This window comes from Dendrobium catenatum, unplaced genomic scaffold (genome assembly GCF_001605985.2).
Source record: "Dendrobium catenatum unplaced genomic scaffold, ASM160598v2 fragScaff_scaffold_980, whole genome shotgun sequence".
Taxonomy (NCBI): Eukaryota; Viridiplantae; Streptophyta; class Magnoliopsida; order Asparagales; family Orchidaceae; genus Dendrobium; species Dendrobium catenatum.
Genome location: NW_021319442.1, coordinates 897353 through 919402, shown reverse-complemented (window position 1 = coordinate 919402; position 22050 = coordinate 897353).

Genomic DNA, 22050 nt, shown 5'->3' with positions numbered 1-22050 from the left:
TTCTTTAACACAAAATAAAAAAAATTATCACCAATTTTTCTTAAAAAAAAAAAGCACAATTCTCTTTTTAAAGCATTTCACCTTTAAATATATACACTTTCAAACACATTTTCTCTTTCAACGCCTAAGTTTTCCAAAACACTTTCTTTTTACCTTTTCTTATAAAAAACATTTTCAATTACACATACACTTATCAAAACACTTTACCTTTCTATAAACCACACTTTTTCTCCATTCAAAGATCATACATTTATAAATTGAATCACAAAGCACAATTATGCTCTTCAACATTTCATCTTTTACTGAATCAAGATATAGAAATCACTCTTGATGCAAATGCAAAGATAAAGAAACGAGTAGGTCTTCTAAATTGAATCGAACATTGCAACTATAAGCCAACAATAACTCATTGATTACGAATCATATATTTGATAGAATTGAATTGAGATAAGAAAGGAAACATTATAACATACTCAATTTGCATTTCCACAAGTTCAGAAGGACCTTTCGATATAAATACATACAATTTTCAATTGAATCATTATATGGCCTAAAGATATGATAACATAAAAACAAATAATAGAAGGTAAATAAACAAAACTACAACTAATGTCTTTAATTTTCAAAAAGAAGAAGAAGAAAATGCCTGCTGGATTTTAAGAGTTCTTTTTTAGTTAATTGCTGAGTTTTTTTTTTAATTTTATTGATTAATTAATAATCTATAATAACAGCCATTAAAACATCAAGATAGAAAAGTAAAACCATGATTTCAAGAAATTCTTTTTGATATATTCCTCATCCTTGTACAAAAAAAACAATTAAAATGAACTTTCAAACAATCCAAATTTCAAAGTTGCAACATAGAGACATCAAACAGAATGAGAGTAAGAAGAAGATGGAAATGGATGGTAGAAGAATATTACGAAAGATTATTGATGTCTTGTATGCATCGGCTTAAGGCAGCAAGAGGCGACGACGTTGCTTGACTACTGTCTCATCGATGATGAGGTAGTGGTTCGTTAGGTTACCTCTATCTGAGGGATTGTAGGGAGGCTCTTGGACCATGTCATGTATGGAGAGGGGGAGGCTTGGAATGTGTCATGGTATGAGAGGAGGAGGCTTGACGTGCAATGTATGAGAGGTAGGGCTTCAGGTATGAGGAGGGTAGAGTGGAGTATGTGAGGTGAGATAGATGTGGTTTGGTTTTAGGAGAGGGAGAGTGGGTTGGTTATGGGTGTTTAGTTGTGAACCTTTTGACCGTGGCTCCTATTCCGTGGACATTTGAAGAGCCTTAATGATTTTCGTGAATTTAGTGTATCTTGTTGGTTCATAGATTTCGTATCGTTCGAGCGCGTTTCGATTTTGATTTGTAGTAAGCTCTGTTAAATTGTATTTAATACCTGTTTGTTAAACAGAAATTGCGGTTTTGAACCTTAAACAGCGCTTGAGCCCATTGATTCGGATTCATTTGGTGCTGGATTTGGGTTTGATCTTGGTTTTCGGTTTTGGGTTTTGTATTCTTGAGGTCGCTCAGTTTGAACTGTAAAGTTTGCTGATTAGTCGTTGAGTTTCGGTATGGTCTTCTGATAATTAATTTTTGATATTTTTCGCATATTTCGATTTTGGCATTAGATTCGGGGCCGATAAGATAATTTTTGATGACGTATCAAATTATTATTATATATAAAGTCTTGTGAACGGAGTCAAATGGGTTTAATCGGCAGCCATTGAAATTGAATTCAACCTTCTGAAGTTATTTGATTTGGAATTTTGATTTGATGTCGGAATAAAAGGGCGAGTCGTGCTATGTTCATTAAGGTATCGCACGGCCTAAGGGTTAAATCCTGCAGGTGAGTCTACACTAGGGCCCTATGAGACTAGGTATAGCAGAAGTCGAGTTCCAGGGAATGACCGTCAGCACGGAGTTTGTGTGTTGCGCTCGTCCAGTAGAATAATGAGGTTAACAAATGACGGTCCCGCGCAATAGGGCTGATAGAACTTGCCAAAGTGTTATCGGTGTGTATTGGTGTTACGACCGAAACGATCAATCTAGATCCAGAATTGAAGTTGAGAGATTTGGTATATCATTTGAAAAGATTTTGTTATTTTGGATAGAAAATCAAAATAAAAGTTTGACCAGAAATTTTGAGTTGATTCAATGATTTTGATGTTGATGTTGGCATGATCCGAGGGCTTTAGCAAATAATATACTATGATTTAGTAATATGTTAATAAAGCCAAGATATGAAGTTGAATGAGGTTTGGCACGAATAGGAATTTTGAATTGATTTTGATTATGATTGAAACCTTTTTTTATTAAATCAAGACTAACTTCAAGAGTGTAAATAGGATGAAGAAAAGATGCCGCTGGGATCTTATACTTTTCCTCGGGATGAGAATTCGGATGCACTTAGGGTGGCTTATTCTAACTTTGCGAAAGGATGTTCAATAGGGATGCGGTAGATGCTTAGCGTAAAGTTTAAATTGGTAAGGATGTTTAGGAAGGAGGAGCATGGGCGTGGGTTTTGATTGTTGTTGTCTTATTTTTTTTGTCTTCTTTTTTTTTTTTTTTTTTTTTTTTGTTTGTTGGTTGTTTTTGTGGTACGAATGAGTTTAAGACTGCACTAGGAAGCTTAATTCCTTAACTTCAAAAGATGTCAATATTGGATGTCGAATGGATAGTACTTGATTAGCCTAAAGTGATTTAATGCATTTTAGAATTTAATTTGAAGAGAAGATGCATGCTTGGGGGATTTGCTTATAGCTTTTCCCGGGATCATTTTTATGATAGTGATATCTCTATATTTTTCTATATAGTGTTATTTTTTGTCTCTATTTCTTCTCTCTATATTTAACTCCCAAAGATGTAATAGGATGCCGTAGGAGAAACTTATACTATTTTATTTATTTGTAGTTGGATTTTAAGGATTTAGAGATTTAATGATAGAAGAATGCGCTAGGGGGATGCTTTGACTTTCATCGGCACAGGTGTAAGATTAGGATGCCATAGGATGCTTACTCCTAACTCAAAGATTTTCAAGGATGCCGTAAAAGCGACTTACGTACCTAGAAGAGATTTAAGATTTAGAATTTAATGAAGAGAAGATGTGCTAGGGATGGTTTTATCATTCTCGCTCGGATCGCGGGATGCGAAGATTAGGATGCCACTAGGGAATGACTTACTCTACTCCAAGATGTCAATAGGATGCCGTGAGGAGGACTACTATCCTAAGACGGATTTAAGATTTAAGATTAATGAAGGAAGATGCCGCTGGGGTTGATGGTGTCATACTTTTCACTCGAGACGAAGATTAGGATGGACGACTAGGAGCTTACCTAATCTACCCAGTCTTGAGCTGATTCTGATTTCCGTCTGATCTTTGAGTCCTAAAAAGTCAGTAGAAAAAGGCTGTCATAGTAAAATAAGATTTGTTTGCTATCTTCAAAATCATAATCCAAAAAACATGCTTGTAACAAAATTAAGTTATCTCAGACTTATTGGACTCATCTCATCAAACCGCTCGATTCAACTATAAGTATATAAGTTTGGAAACTCTTTAGTAAACAAAATTGTGGTTTGAACCTTCCAATAGTGGTTCAGGTCCTTAATTTGGACCCATTTGGGCTCAAATTGGGTCAAATTTGGTGTCATTGGGATTGTATTTATGAGACGTTCAGTTCAACTATACGTTTACTAAAATCAAAGTTTGGATGGTCTCAATTTTAATTTTGGAAGTTTCAAGATTGATTTTGCCTCAAGATTTTTACCTGATCAAAATTTTTTTTTGGTGATGTATCAATTACCCCCCTTATTTTTGGACAACAAAGCTTATAGAGTCTAAAAATTATATATAATATAGCTTTCAAATAATTTGCTACATAATTTAGAATTCAAAATAATCCAATGCTGGGGATTGAGGCCATGAATAGCTTTAAAAGTACCAAAATTGAGTCTGGAATATCAAAAAATAGTCCTAAGGACACAAAAAACATTTGATTTGACCTTACCGAGTCCAAAGATGGCCAGGATGGAGCAACCACTATAAGAACCACCGCTGATGCCCTTACCACCTGCCCGATTACGCATACATAATCGTGTGCCTGCTTGATTCCAGTGTATAGTGGTTGATGTGGCCCACACTACCTGGATGTGGTTACCTGGCATTTCTGTTAATCGTTGGTGGTTGGCTAACCTCTGGTCAATGGTTGAGTTTTTTTTTTTTTTATCCATATATATATATTTCTAAATTCTATAACTCCTCCAACTTCCCCATGTTGCTATAAATACCAACCCTTATGGTATAAAAAATTTGCCAAATCTCCTCTTATCCTAAGGCTTAGGCCTTACCTTGGCCCTATTCAGGTCATATTCCCTATCTAGGTCTAGGGCCCCTCATTAAGTAGGAGTCTCCTTCTCCTTTCCTATTTTTATCCATTCTTCTCCACAGGCTGAAGCCTTCCATAGTCTTATTCAGGCGGTATCCCCTATCTAGGTCTAGGGTCCCTCACTAAGGATGAGTCTCCTGCATCTTTCCTTTTTACTAATTGAGGCATTTCTCTAGTTTTGTTCAGTTGGTATCCATTTCTCAAGGCAAGGGACCACCTCTACGTTGAAGGGACCTTTTGTTACATCCCCCTCTCTCCCCTTCAGTCAGTTTCCTATACTAGAGGTCTTCCACTATCTTTAGCTAAGCAGTATCCCTTATCTGACAGTAAGGCCCCTCCTTATATAGAGGTCATGATGGGGGATCACCCTTCTTCAAGAGATCCCACGATAAAAAGTTATTCACCGTTGTATCCATTTTGCAACACAAGTCATAGGAACCATTGTCAAGAGATAGAGGTCAGAAGGGCTATAGTTGGCTAACAATGAAGGTCAGAAGGCGTTGGACAGTGTTGGAGGCTAAAAGGGCTACAGTCAGGCAAAAAGGCCATTATTAGGAGGGAGGTTGAAAGGACCATAATTTAAGGATGGAGGTTAGGGAGGACCATTGTTGGCGGGGAAAGAAGGTTAAAAGACTATAATTAGGTGACAATGGTCGAGGGGACCATTGTGTGGCGATAGAGGTTTGAAGGACCATAGATAGTGGGAGATAGGGGCCAGCAGAACCATAGTATGGAGATAGAAATCAAGAGGACCATAATCAGGCTACAGAGGTTGAAAGGATCATTGTGTGGAAATAAAGTTCATAAAGACCTTTGTCTAGTTATGATTATCAGAAAGACCGTAGTCTTGTGACAATGTTATATGACATCAAAAGGCTTCTTTTTGATGTTAGCCTTTGTAAAAGAAGTATAATCAAATCTCCCTTAGACCAATCATCCAGTGATTGAGGCTCAATAAAGCTAATGTATTTCTTGAATCAAGGATTTAATATTTGATTGACATCCTCCTAGGATGTTTGACCTATCTAAGGTCTTATGTATGAGTGGTGCTCGATGATGTTAACCTTTATGGAAGAGTTTAGATCTAATCCCCCTGAGATTGATCATTTAGTGACTGAGATGTAATAATGATTGCATATTTCTTAAATCACGAGTAAAGATATTAGATTATCATTATTTTTTACTATCATTTTTTCTCCATTTTAAGAAAATGAAATAAATATCAAAGTGGAGCGAACAACACATCACTGTTCTTTGCAGGACTACACAACAACTCCCTAATATAACTTAGGGATATAAGAGTTACACCATGCTAAGAACATAAGACATATGTATGGGGAAAATACAATATTTAACTTGGAAGAAAATAATAGGATATCAGAGTGACACCTATTTAACATAAAAGAGACATGGTGAAATAAGATGAGTAGTATTATTAACACAATTATAGAAACTACGATATTATTTAACCTCTCTAAATATTTGAATATTATTCAACGGGTTGTCTTTATTGTTATTTATTTTTTCCCATAGTGGGACTAACTTCAGTTTAAGCAACTAGGTTTTGGATGAATTTCTAGAGTCATACTTGTTAGAGCAGCCTCTCAATCTCATCCTTGAGCTGTTTGCAAGCTTCAGTTGTGTGTCCATTACTACAGTGGAAAGGATAGTATTGCTCGTAATTTCCTTCATTTGGATTTAAAGTATTTTCTCATTTTATATTATCCTGATCTAGGATATCCATCAATACATTTACTCGAGGGGCATTGATTCTTGCTTAAACTCACATCGTGGTATTAGGGGTCAATGAGGCAATTTTTTTTATTTTCATTGTGAGAATGAGTCATCCACTTTAGGGGAAATTATACTCTTTCAAAGAGTTAGCTTAAATTTCTTCCTCTGTGCATTAATGGCTTCATTAGTGGAGATTTTTACCTTTATGTGATTGATTAGATTAGTATACGAATGAACCATGTCTCGCATGAGTGCTGAGTAAAAGCAACCAAGATAAAGTCCTCCAAAGAAAATTTCTCTAAGTAATTTGGGAACCTCACCTAGAATTTGTTGAGCCTCAGTAGAAAATCTTTGAACTTACTCTTTAAGTGACTCACTTTCATTTTGGCATACTCTTGAGAGGTGGGAAGAATCTTTGACAATTCTCTGATTGGCAATAAATTGTTCAATAAACACTTTGACCAATTTGACGAACATTGGAATGACTCCAACTCAAAGAAAATAAAAACCATTTTTAAGCTTTCCCTTTGTGGGAGGTAAAAAAAACCTAGTAGAGGAGCATATCTGATGCTCACTGGATGTGCATGATGGTTGTATAGTGATCGATATGCTCCTATGATCGGATGCACTCTTATAGGAATCGATGCCTGGTAGCTTTAATCCTGCTAGATTAGGGTGTTAAAGGATGACTTCAGTTAGTGGTGATGACTCTTAGAAGTCCTAGTAACGAAGAGAATGTATCACATTTCGTATGAGAAATTCTTCATTGACCAATCCTTTTAGTTCATTCCGTATAGTGTTGTGAAGGAGCTCAGCCATGCGTTGTCAATCTAAGTCCTCAAGGATGATGGATGTGAAGAGCTTGTAATATCATCATGTTCATTATCTTTACGTGATATAGGATCCATCCTTGGCCGAGAGAGCGGAATCTCAATTTGGAGATGTTCGGATTGAACATCTTTGGCCAATGACAGATCTCGCAGGGGAAGTATCTCTTCATGTAGTGCTAATATCTGTCATTGAGACTCTTACAGGAGTTGAAGAATCTCATTCCGAGATTCATCCATTTTTTGAATTCGATCTTCAAGGAATGGTCCTGAGGTTCTTTCCCCATCATGGGTTTACCCCTGGTGTGGAGAGCGGCCGATCTTCGGCATCCCAGGATCATGAAATAGTTCCCAAATTGTTGTGAGTTAGAGTAAGAGGCTCCCAAGATTGGATTTCTACATCAGTTGGCCAATCAAGGGTTGTTAAGGATAGTGAGATAATGGGGAAAATCGCAGGGCCTGCCGTAGTTCAAAATTATTCCACTAAATTTGGAGTTGAGTATAGCAAGCTAACTTATCCTTAAGGGTGATCAGATTACAAATGTCAATCGTATGGTTGTAGTATAGTGAAAAATGGGGATAAAAATTCGATGTCAAGTGGTAGTCTGGCGGAAGTCTGATCTTCAGTTGGTGATCTGGTAGAAGTCTGACAATTTATGGTAATGCCGTGGAAGTCTGGCAGTAGGCGTTGGTTTAGTGGAAGTACGGGTGGCAGTTGGTGGTTAGGAAGAACTCCGTGCTTCACATCGCGGTCCAGCTGAATTTTGGCATCATGTAGTGGTTCAGTGGAACTCCGGGCGTCACGTGATAGTCCGGCAGAACTCTTGCGTCAGGTGGTGGTCCGATGGAACTTTGGGGGTTAGGCGATGGTCTAGCTAAACTCCGGGCGGTGATCGAGTAGGAGCGAGGATGCAATAGTGATCTCCACTCTCTCCCTTGTTTCCATTTGCTTGGGGTCCCCATTCTCATCAAAAAGGGGGCCCTATTTATATAGATTTTCTAAAGTGGCATGGTCGATAAATAGGAGAAAGATTAAGGGTTTTTTTGGTAGTGGTTTCTATGGACGGCCGATGTTGAATTCCTTGATCATGGATGGTTTGTTGGATATTGGAATGTCTTCGTGATATAAGAATTCAGGGATCTTGGGCTTGTTGGACTCGTCTCATCGAGCCACTAGATTCGATTATAAGCAAGTCACATTTGGAAACCGTTTGGTTAAACAAAACTATGGTTTGAACCTTGTAACAACGCTTCCGTTCCTTGATTTGGACCAGATTGAGTCGAATTTGGTGTCATTGTCTTTGTATTCTTTAGGCGTTTAGTTCGACTATAAGTTTGCTAAAATAGGAGTTTGAATGGTCCCAATTTTAATTTTCAAAGTTTCTATCTTGATTTTGCCTCAGGATTTTTGTCAATTCACCATTAATTTTTGATGATGTATCATAAATCACACACTTTGGCAGAAATTATATTTAAGGGGCCTCTGGAGCTAGTATGAGTAGAGAGCTTCATTAAAAAAATAAAAAACGAGTCAAATAGAATAGTGAATAAGGAGTAATTTAACTTTTCCACTATTTTTTTATTAAATTCTACATATATATATTTATCAGGAGTATATTCTTTAGCTACTCTAATTTTCCTAGGTCTTTTTGATGTGTAAATTTGCATAAGTCTATTTTACAAAGGTATAGGTCATTTCTTGACCTATATCTTTGGATATTTCAAAATCATACTTCATAAAGTAATGGTTCATAGTTATTTGTTAGGTTCTACTTTAGTGTTTAAGGGTTAGCTTGCCACTGATTTCAACCCAATAAATAGTCTAGGTTGCCTAAATTAAATTCTCAATGTATAGTTTAAACTTACTTTTGGAATTGATTAATGCCCCTCGGAAGACTTTGATGGGTTGAAATTTCTTTGGTTTTCACCATTGGTTTTGATTAACCCATGGTTTTAATTTCATTAAAATTAAAATAATTAAAAATATAAAAGAAAATTCAATCTATAAATAATTAAATTAATTAAAAAATATAAATATATATCCAAATAATTTGAAACTCCTATAATCATCTCTTTCATTTATGACCTCTGGTGATGATTTTGGGTTTCCACCATAAGCAAGCAAGAAAAGTCAAACATTTTGTACAATAAGGGTAGTAATGTAAATTTTTCTTATATAACTGCAACAAAGCTATTTTACGGTCAAACTTCCCAAACAAAAAATATTTATTTATATACAACAACTTCAAAAAGAAACTTTCTCTAATACAACTTTACAACCCGTTTTACCGACAACTGTAGCCGTCCAAAACTCACCATAGGCTTTATTTGTGACAACATTTTTATTGTTTTCTAAAGCAGTTTTTTAGTAAAAAAATTATAGTTCAAGAAATTCTTGTAAAAAAAAGTTGCTCGAGAAAATAGTAAGAAATTTGTGCTAAAAAAAATCTTAATTTGCTGGTAAACAAAATTATGGTTTGAACCTTCTAACAAGACTTGAGATCCTTGATTTGGGCCCATTTTTGGCTCAGATTGTGTCGAATTTGGTGTCATTTTGTTTGCATTTTTGAGATGTTCAGTTCAACTATAAGTTTCTAAAATGGGAGTTTGAATGGTCCCGATTTTAATTTTGGAAGTTTCTAGCTTGTTTTTGCCTCAAGATTTGTGCCCAATCAAGATAATTTTTTACATGATGTATCATAAATCGCACACTTTGGCAGAAATTACATTTAAGGGGCTCTGGAACAAGTATGTGTAGAGCTTTAATAAAAAAAGAAAAATCAAGTCAAATAGATGAGTGAATAAGGAGAAGTTTAACTTTTTTTTTCTCTATTTTTAAATAAATTCTCCAAATATATTTATCCAACTAACTTCAAACCTTGATAGGTTAAATTAGAGTATATTCTTTACATACTCTAATTTTCCTTGGTCTTTCTGATGAGTAAATTTGCATAAGTCTATATTACAAAGGCATAGGTCAATTCCTGACCTAGATCTTTGGAAATTTCAAAATCACACTTCACAAAGTAATTGTTCGTAGTTATTTGTTGGGTTCTATCTTAGTGTTTAAGGGTTAGCTTGCTTCAGATTTGAACCCAATCAATAGTTTAGGTTGTCTAATTTAAATTCTCAAAGTATAGTTTAAAGTTACTTTTTGAATTGATTAAAACCCCTCGGAAGACTTTGATGGCTTGAAATTTCTTTGGTTTTCACCATGGGTTTTGATTAAACCATGGTTTAAATTTCATTAAAATTAAAATAATTAAAAATATAAATAAATATCCAAATAATTTGAAGCTCTTATAATCATCTCTTTCATTTATGACCTCTGGTAACCAATTGGCTTTTCATCGTAAGCAAGAAAGAAGAGTCAAATGTTTTATATAATAAGGGTAGTAATGTAAATTGTTCTTACACAACTACAACAAAGCTATTTTAGGCTCAAACATCTCAACCAAAAAAAATTGATTTCTATACAAAAACAACTTCAAAAGGAACTTTCTGTAATACAACTTTATAACATGTTTTACCAACAATTGCAGCTGTCCCAAACTAACCCTTAGGCTTCGTTTGTGACAACATTTTTATTATTTCTAAAACAAATTTTTAATAAAAAATTTTCTAGTTCAAAATTTTTTTCTAAAAAAAGTTGCTCCAGAAAATAATAAGAAATTTGTGTTAAATAAAATCTTAATTTGCTGAGTTGCACCCGCTTCTATTACACCTATTGTTCAACCAAGAGGGTCTATCGTGCGGCATTCTTGATTTGAAATATATAAGAGACAATACTCAATGGTGGGAAAAATTATGTATCACCACACAGATTTTGATTTCTCCTATTTTGTAATCGAATACTGCATTGAAAATAAAGTACAATCTCGAAAGACTGACACAGTATTCTATAATAGATTCAATATCAAAATATGGTTTTAAAAAGATATATTTCTATGATAAAACATAGTTCAAAGAATAACATATCATCTCGAAAGATGAATATAAAATTCTATATAATATGTTTAAAAATAGAAATAAGTTTTTTTTTTAAAAAATTATCCATTCTTTTAGTTAGATATAACAAGGAGAATATTATATCATCTTGAAAGACGAACATAACATTCTTCAAGACATCCAAAACAAGAATAGATTTTATAAAATTTATTATTTCTAAAATTGAATATAACAAGCAGGATATTATATTATCTGAAAAGATAATAATAATATCCTACAAATATATTTAAAATTAGAAATGAAGTTTTAAAGACATCTGCGTTACCAAAGATTTTTCCCTTATTTTATATAAATAAAACAAGGTTTATTTTAATCTGGGGTTCTCAAATCCCTATAGGAACAAGCCCTTATAGTTAATTACATCCTAGGAGGAATACTCCTAAGAAAACTCTCGATTAAAGCAGTGATTTCATACCCTTTTGACTACAAAGTAGAAGACAAGGAACAGAAATAAGAATTTTTGAAGGAGAAAGCTCTATACTGAACATTTATTACCGAGTCAAAGGAGAAAAAGTAGGAGGAGCCGGATTCTGATAAGCTTAGAGGCAACCTTAGTCTATCCTATGTTCGGCTTTACATTTTAAGAGAGAAATTTTATGTTTAAGTTGACATTTTATTAGAAATTTGGGATTATATTCCCAGAGGGCAAGGACTTAAAATCTAAAAAGAATCTGTCTCATAACCTAAATCTAATTTGGGTACTATAAAATAGTGACCCGAACCTAACTAATGAAATGCAAATATGGACTTATCCCGGCCTGGATTGGGGAGCCAGCTAACTACCTAAACGCTTTAAAACCATGTATCCAGTCTCTTATGAAAGATGGGTAGGGACGTTGTTTAAGTTTTAATGAATTGGGGGCCGACATCTAAGACAGGTCCTAATTGGCCCCTCAACTTATGTAGGGTGATAAAAGTATCTAGAAATAAATTATCGTTTTAGGATCTTTTAATTTTGTACGTATCTATGCAATGCATGCTAATTAACTCAAATGCATAAAATGAATATGAAGCAGTTTAAAATTAGGCTTAGAAATATGGTTTTTCCCTAGAAGTTGCACAACTTTTCCTTGACAGAACTGCACCCTTATAGGTCAAGTGGTTCTGCCAGAACCCGTAGGCGGGGAGGTGCCTAACAAGGAAGAGAAAGTAATAATATGCTTATGCTGACTCTCGGCGGTCCTGAGCTTACTTCTTAGGACTTTAGAGTTACTATGTAGCCTAAAAATTTTATAGAATTACAAGTAGAAAAATTTTATACGTACCCTTATGAAAAAAATCTCTCCAATTCGAATCCAGGCTAAAAAAAAACACGACATGCAAGGGCCCTAAAAAGCTACTGCACAACAATGTAACAAACAATTAAATAATCAAATTATAATATCTCCAATGTCCATATTACACCAGAATTATAAAGAAAAGTAAAGTGGCCAGGCACCACTGACAACAAAACCCGGATTCTAATCCTAAGATATGACGCAAGTGATTTTGAAATGAGATATCTCTTTCTTGTATCTTTATTTCTTGTCTTCTTCTATCATCTTCTCATTTCGCCATTTCTTCTTCTACGAGCTTCTCGGGTCCATCGGGTTCTGGATATCCAAATGAAAAGAAACTCATCCCTAAGAGGGGTATTTTCTTTTCTATTTGGATATTAAAATCATCCTAATTTTGCTTTCCAAATAAAAGAGAATAATCCTTTAAGGTATATTCTCTTTTCTTTGGATTCCAAATTGGATGTGGTATCCCATTTTCAAAATCACTTTCACAATTTTGACTCTTAATAAATTATATTTACATTACATTTCATTTCACAGAAAGGGAAGGAAAATCTAGTCCACCTGCAGGGTTATCCTAAGCAATTTATAATAAAAATCATCCCATGCAGTTATATATTTGCATTTAAATTAAATTTATCAGCCACACTTGGCCACACTCTTTTATTTGGGGGCTAAGCAGCTGTAGTACCTGTAGCATTTATATAAATTTTTTTTTTGATTAATTAGCCCCCTTTTTTCTGCCCTGCATGAGTGTGGCCACCTGCAGAAAATTTTGTTAACAACCAGATCGCTCCTAACCTATGGGTAATCTAATCGTCAATCAAATCACATCACAGAGTGCAGTAAAAGTAAGTAAACAAACACACCAATAATTTTACAACCAACATGCAGTGAAAACCGAGAAAAAGCCTGTCACAATGCAGTAAGAAAATAAACACCGGCCTAACCTAAAACTAGAGTCGGTTGTCCTAGCAAACAAATCTAAATATGTGTGATAAGCTGTGAGATTTTGATATGTCCTAGGTCAATTATTGGCTGAAGTTTTCTAATTGATTAAATTTTAATTAAAAAAAATTCACTAATCCTAAAGTGAGGTGTCACTAAGTTTTCTATGTTATATATTTCTATCCTGAAGAGTACATGCATCATAAGTCTAGATTTTCTAAGACTCAGTCCTTAATTTTTTATACTTAAGTGTCACTATTGTCATATAGGGTGAAATTTTTTGTTATTACTAATCCTTAGGACTTTGCATGTGTATAAAAAAAGGTTTAAGGATCTAAAAATAAATAAAAGTAAACCTAATAAAATTGAAGTTACTACATGGACTTAAAAGGGAAGGGTTTGTGCAAGCCACATCAAGGGGCCCCTAAAGGTTTTCTAAGTTTAGAATACTTACAGTCACCGGGGGCTACGACCCGGTGGTTCCGCCCGTAGCAACTCTACCCGGTTGGATAGAGGCGACTGACGTCATTAGCTCCTTGTTCTTTTGTTCCCTCGATCGGTACCATTCCTCGTAGTTCATGCCAATAAAGAAAAGAAAATAGGGAAAACAAGGAATTAGAAGTACTTTTAATAAATAATAATTAAATAATTGAGATTTACTAAAAATAAAGATGTACCTTTCTTCGGGCTTGAACACTTGCTGGGTTGACTTTGCTTTTGGAAACTTTACTTTTGAAAACATATTTTACAATTTTCCAAAATTTTACCTCAAGGCACTAGAAAGGAGTAGTAATAAAAGAAGAAGGAACAGAGATGTGGAGAGCGAGAAAGAGAACCATTGTTTTTCTTTAAAACTTTAATTTTTTAATGATTACCCAACCAATTCATTCTCCAACACAAACAACCCTTCACTTCCTTTTCCAAAACCCACATACCTTTCACTTTCAAAAAAAAAAAAATTGCATATACTATATCTTTTCAAGACAAATAAATTCTACCTTTCAACCTTTACAAATCTCAATCTTTTAAACTCCATACACTTTCTAATATATACTTCCCAAAACATTTCACTTGCCACTTTCAAGATATATACTTCTCATTTTTCCAAAATCTTAAAATTTATTTCTCAAACCATACACCCTTTATCTTTTACAATCCACACTCTTTGCTTCTTTATCGACACACAAAAAGCACTTTTCAAGACACATTCTTCTTTCGAAACCAAACACTTTACTTTTTCAGATGACCACTCCATACACTTCTCTATTTACACAAACACAATTTTCAACAATCATATGCATATTTTTCACATTTACATATACTTCAATCCATTTTCACTTTTCAAACTTAAATACAAAACACATTTCACTTCCACAATTCTTTTCAACACATATACCTTTTACCTTTCAAAATAATATACATTTTACCCTTCTAAACTTGCACTTTCCAAAACTCTTACATTTCACATATACATGTGGCTTCCATAACCAAGATTGACTAAACATACATATACACTTTACTTTTCTAAATATACAATTTCTACTCTCCCAAATTCACACAAGTTCTAACACGTATCCACTTTTTCAAGAAATACACAATATAATCACTTATCACATACACACACTCTATCTCACTTTTCCAAAATACAAACTATTCTCATCCTTCAACATAAACAATTTCCATTTTTTACAAACACACACAATTTTCATATTTACAAAAACTCAACGTTTCCACCTTCTAATTCAATATTTATGCCAAATACAATTCAAAGAAAGAATTAAAACCAATTTTATTCTTTTCCAATATCAATGAAGCTTTCCAATTATATCAAAATCACCATTGTATTGCTAAAAATTAAATACATAAAATATATAACTATTCTCTAATATTCACACATTAAATAAAGCATATAACTTCTCCAACTAAACTATGACTTGTACAACAAAAAAAAAAATCTTATAACTTTTTGCAAAAGTATTCAAATATAAAGAAAATTCAACACAAGCCAACTTCAACATTTTGTAGTTTATAAAGAGAAAATTGATATTTGCAAAGCCTCATAAAACTCTACCAATCAGAGGTTGAGAGAGGCAGAGAGCATGCGATGGGGTTAGTTGTGCGATCCATAGAGGAGAAGGATGCAGTTCGTCAACTGCAGAGAGTGGGAGAAGTTTTCCGAACAGGGAGAGGAGGACCGAGCCTTGCGAACTGCTTTAGGAGCAACCGGCTGGGGAGTTCGGGATTTCGGAATTAAGGGGTGAGGGAGACGTGTGTTCGGGTGGTTGGGTTTGGTTAGACTGGACAAGCTTTTTATTCAGATCAAATGGAAACTTCTCAAATAATCTTATGATTTATGCTTTCACTCTAATGGTTGATTAGAGTCATCTACATTAAATCAAACTCGAATTAAGTTGATTTGATTTAATTCCATATCAATTTGTGTAGTAATTTTTAGTTTAAAAGAATTGATTTGATATGAGTCGAGTTGAGTTTAGTTTGGAGTTGAATTTAGATTTGGGTTGAATTTAAAAGGGATCAAAGCGCTAATTTTAATTTGATTAAAATTAAATAGATTTGATTAGGAAGAATTTGGTGTTTTGATTGGTGAGTTGATTTAAGCCCAATGATATATTAATTTGATCAAAATAAATTAGATTGAGTCGATCGATATCGACGAATCATAAATTGAGCTTGATTTGAGTTCATTTTGGAGTTGAATTGAAACTAGATTGAATTGACTTTGATTTGAATTGAATGGTAGGTTTTAGTCGACGCTACGTCAATGGGTATCCACCTAAGAGAAATCCTATGGGGGCGACGTCTATACTAGGTTACGAATACCTGGGTGCTAGAATCGGTTCCGGGGAAATTGACCTCGAATAATGAGGTCAACACTCAATAGCGAAATAATTGTAGTTCGCATTGGCTTAATTATGTTTTTTCCAAATATTTTGCATTAAAAATGTCAATTTCTAGGAACTACTCTCATTTATTCCGTGTAACCAAAATTTTTATTCAATATGCATTCTTTTTATAAGCTAATATTAATTTACATGTGTAAAACTTTTGTTTAATCATCGGGGTTTTTTGGTTTACTGAAAAAGCGAATGTAAATGATTTTAAATGCGCACGATTTATAATTTGAGGTGTTTGATTTGATAAAAAAGGAATACCATGTAAAATTTTGGAGGTTGATCTGTTTGCTAAAAAAAGAATGCAAGTAAAGGGATTATAGTGTAAAATGAATGTAGTGTATTTAAAATGTCCTTAGAAGGAGTGTAAATGAATGGAAGAGAAATTTCTTTTTTATTTGTCTTGAAACAAAATTGATGCAATGTAAAGTAAAATGATGGCCGCGACAATGACAGATAGTGGTTGCATGTAACGGTTGTTGATGGCAACGAGTGGTGATTGCTTGCAACATAAGTTGTTGGCAACGAGTGGCATTGATGGCTGGCAACAGAGGTGGTGCCCGATAATGGAGGTGTTGGCTAGCAACAAGTGGTGGCAATGTCCAATGGCCAGCCTACAATGAGTATAAGTGGCTTGCAATTGATGAGGCAGATAGCCGGCGGCTGGCGGCTGGCGGCCGGTAGTGGTTTGTAGTTGGTGGCTAAAATGTAGTTGGCTTGTAGTCAAAAGATTTCCACAATGGCTAAGTTACTTTATAAAAAAAGTAGGGAGTAAATAAAGAATCCATTAGAATTTTACAGTTCATTCGTTATCAAATCAAATAGCTAAATTTCTTCTTACACATCATTAATTTTACTCTGCATTTCTTTTCCAGCAAGCATAAGCGTGAATTCAATTTTGACTGTTTAGTTCATTTTTTATGTATTTTAAATTGACCCATTTTTTATTATTTAATCACTGTTGTGGCCACCACCACTTTTCGCCATGGTGGCCTTTGTCATCATTTCCTTAAATTCCATTTATTTTATTTCAAGCCAAAAAAAATTTCCTTCATTTATTGTACACTCATTCAAATAAATTTCAAATATTTCAAATATATTACATTTCTTTTATATTATATTTTGTTGATGCTATATTCCCTTCTCATCAAACAATGTAGGCCTTTAATAAGATCAATTTTCTTTTTATGAATTCGAATATATTACGAGCAATAAATGTGATTTTTGGCGCATGATGATTAAATAATAATGGTAAAAAATAAAACATGGTGCGTAGGATCTCTAGCCAAAATCAGATTGCAGGTGCTTAAAATATTGGGACGATATGTTTGTTTTGATACTTCGATCAAGAACCGTTTCGTTGTTGTCTACTACAAATACTGTCGATATATATGATCATCAGACGACAAGTAACTAAGTAATTGTTTATTTCGGACGATAAGAAACGATAGATATGCCTTGCTTTTATTATAAGTTTGAAAAGTCAACAGCTCATACGTTAACAGCTCATTTGATAACATTCTAGATGGCATGCATTGATGGCAAGTCATGGTTTTTCTATGAACAGGTACCCTTTAGAAATTTGGAAAGATTGAAGTGGTTAGAAAATGATTAATATAATTGTTTTTTTATAAATTTCGGCTGTCTTTTTAAAAAACGAGATCATCCAGGCATAGCGATGACTTCAACGCGCATGAGAAAACATAGGTAGAATATAGTTTTTTGTAAAATGTTAAAAAATTATAGAAATTTCAATGTTTTATAAATAATTGCAACAACTTTTCTTATTTGAAAAGTGGTGGTTACTAGCAATTTCTTTTGTGCCATTTTCTTAACTCGATGCCAAAATATTAGAATTTTAAAGTTTATGATAACATTTGATATATTGGTAGGCTAGGATTTTAAACAAACCATACTATCAAATAAAGTACTATTATCTTTTATAACTGAATATTATCAGAAATTTATCTTGATCGGGCGCAAATCTCGAGGTAAAATCAAGTTGGAAACTTCAAAAATTAAATCCGGGATCATTTGAGCTCCGATTTCAGCATACTCATAGTCGAACTAAATGTCTCAATAATACAAACCCAACGACACCAAATTCAACCCAATCCGAGCTCAAATGGGTTCAAATCAAAGATCTGAAGCAAATTTGAAAGTTTCAAACCATGATTTGTATTACCAAACAATTCTCAAATGTGACGTGCTTATAGTTGAATCGAGCGGCTCGACGAGACAAATCTAACGAACCCATGATCGCAAATTTCTTATATTAGTAAAGCACTCAAATACGTGATAAATAATCAACAATCAAAGAAATCGATATCGACCGTCCATTCAATCCGCTAGCAATATGTCAATGACCAACTCCTTATTTACTACCCAAGCCACTCTTAGAAAACTATAAATACATCCCTCATTTCTAATTAAGGGGGGCCCATGAAAGAAGAGAAGGAAGATATTTCTCTTGCCCCCATACTCTTCCTCAACCATCGCCAGACTTCTTCCTGGCCACCGACTGTTGTCAGACTTTCGCCTGGCTATCGAAGGACGCCAGAGTTTTGCCAAGCCACCAACTGTCGTCAGATTTTTTATGTCCAACCAATTTCTAACGCTGAAATTCTGCTTGACCCCCGACTGACGCCGAATTTTTGCCCGGCCACCCACTATCGTCGGATTTTTTCCCTACCACCTAATTTCACTGGACTTCTTCTCGACCTCCGATTGAGGCCAAACTTTTTCCCGGTCACCAACGGACACTAAACTTTCTCCCTGCCACCGATTAATGTCGGACTTACACCTTACTTCTAATTGATGCCTGACTTCATCATGGCCACAAACTGATGTCAGACTTCTTCCCAGCTACCAAATAATGCCGAACTCTCGCTCAACCAACAGATACAGTCGAATTTCAGAGGACTTCTGCTGGTCCACCGACTAATATTGGACTTCAGTCTGGCCATCAAATAAGGCTAAACATTCACATAACTTCTAACTCTTTCTAGACTTCCACCTAACAACAGTCTTTCCAACCTTTTTTGCTCGTCGTCTACTGTCCTTTTGACCTCTATCACTTGATAATGGTCTTTCCAACTTTTTTTGCCCGCTGAAAATTGTTCTTTACACCTTTGTCTCTAGACAACGGTCTTTATGACCTTCGTCGCCCGACAAGAATGGTCCTTCCAACCTCTATGACTTGCCGACTAGGGTCATTTCGACCTCTATCACCTGACAATGGTCTTTGAGAACTTTATCACCTATCAACTATGGTCCTTCTGAACTCCATCACCAAACAACTTTACAATGATCTTTTGATCCTCATCGCCCACTGACTTTCTCACGAATATGGTCTTTAGACCATCGTTGCTCGCCGACTAAGGTCGTGTGGGCTAAACAAAAAAAACAATTCTAATTCTTCTAATTTCCACCATTTAATATAATATGTATTATGTATATTTGCAACATCAACCTCAGGCCTTCCCCCAAAGGAAAGATAACTTTTCTAATATACTGCAAATACTAGAGGATTCATTCAAACAGGGCTAGTCCCCTATTGATGGAAGTTTGTAATTGGGTTTTGAAAAGGATTGGTTTTTTTTGAAAGATTTGTAATTGACTTTATATTTAAATAACATAGAACATCTGATTAGAAAATTCATACTACATCGAGAAGTTGAAATAAGATTTCAGAATGCGGTTCAAATCTAGAATTATAAATCTTACAACTAATATCATAACCAGATTCAAGAAAGAACTATATATAACATTGAAAGGTCAAAATGGAGTTCGATCTAATTTCTAACTATGATATTACATGTTAGTTATCATTAATTTGATGCCCAATACCTTATTAACAAATATTATTTCCCTCCTAAGCGAGAAGATATCAATGATTAATAATTGTTCGGACATGATAACGGTAGTTATTTGTTCAACTTTTTGCAAAGAAGACTAATTTGAATTTTGAAAATTTATTTTGAGAAATTTGATATTAAGTTTAGATTTTAATTCTGAAATTGAAATAACCATTAAGGGTGCTTTATTGCCTTGTAAGGCAGAAATAAAATCCCCTAATGAGTTCATATCCATAAAGGAAGATTTTCTCTTGAACATCACAGCCTGATTTAAGGTAAGACAACATATGACCCCGGATAGTCAAAATGAAGTTTAGACAAACATCATACTATGGTAATAAAGAGAACCGATCACTAATTTCATATTCGAATTCATCCTAACAAATGATATTTCTTCCCATAGGAAGAAGTTATCATTCATTAATAATCATTAAAACATGATGATAACGATCCTCATAAATTTGATTTCCCAAAAGAAATATCAAATATGTTTTGAAAATTGATGTGGGTAATAAATCTCCTACAAGCTTATGCCCTCGTAAGAATTACATCGTAGGAAATCAAAATTTCTTATGAATAATCTTGATTAAAATAATTGTGAAATTTTGCTTAGTGATTTTCTAGGAGTGATGCCAAATTAGATGAGATGGTATTTCAAATGGGAATGGATCAAATTTGGAGCACTTATTTTTGAGTCAATAAAAGAAGGGTATGAGACACTTGAAGATTCTAAAATAATTTAGAAGTGTCCCGACTTAATCTAAGTGTTGGGCTTTAAGTTCTAGATTTGAAAGAAGATAAAGTTTGAGTTGAACATTTTATTAGAAGTTTAAGATTATATTCCTAGAGGTTAGGATCTTATGATTCAAAATATGCTCTTGATCCAAAATCTAAAGTGGGCACTAAATAAAGGTGACCCAAACCTAAATAAAGAAATGCAAAATCTAGACCTACCCCGACATGGATTGGGGAGCAACTAACAACATAATCGATTTTAAATCCATGAGTCCACTTATTTTATGAAAGAGTGGAAGGGATATTTTCATTAAGGTTTTGGAGAGTTGGGGCCAAAGTCTAGAGATTTTTTTTTTAAGTTGCCTTTTGACTTAAATGGGGTGAAAATGCTAAAGACAAATATAATTAAACTTTAGACACATTTAAATGTGTTTTTAATACAATACATGCTGATCGACTCAATTTGTACATGAAATTGGAATGAAGCAACTTCAAGAAAGTATAAAAATAGTATTTATACTAAAGATTACACTGATTCTCCTTGACAGATCTATACCCTCATAGGATATGTGGTCTGCCAAAACCCATAGGCGGGGAGGTGCCTTATAAAAGGAAAAAAAAGTGCAGCAATATGTTATACAAAGTCCTAACAGTCTCGAGCTTATTTATTAGATCTATAGAGTTTTGATATTATCATAAAAATTTTATATAATTTTTAGTAGAAAACTTTTTTACACACCCTCACGAGACTCGTGTATCTAGGCTAAATTAAACAAAAAGATATAAAATTATATAAAAACTAAGAAAAGTAGGCATTCCTATATGCAAACAAGTTAACTCAAACACATCAATATAATTAAACTAATTATTAAATATCCATTCGCAAACGACCTTGCTTCTTAAAATCCAAAAATGTAAAAGTGGCCGAGGACCAGTAACCACAACCCGGATTCTAATCCTATTATAGATGTAAGTGACTTTGAGTGGGATACTCTTTGTCTTTGATTCCTCGGTCTCCTCTTCTTTGAGCTCCTTAGATTCTTTGTAGCTAAATACCTAAATGGGAAAGAAAACTCTTCCCCTAAAGGGGAGATTTTTCTTTCCACTTTGGGTATGAAAGTGATCCAAACTTGGGCTTCTAAATGAAAAAATACTATCACCTTAAGGGGTATCTTTTGATCTTTGGAATCCAACATTGGATATGTGTATCCCAAACTCAAGATGCAACTTTCATAACTCAATACTCATTCCTAAGTGTATATATATATATATATATATATATATATATATATAAAGTAAATACACTTGGCTATGCTCCTTTTTTATTTTGGGGGCTAGGAAGCTGAAGAATATATAACAATTATAT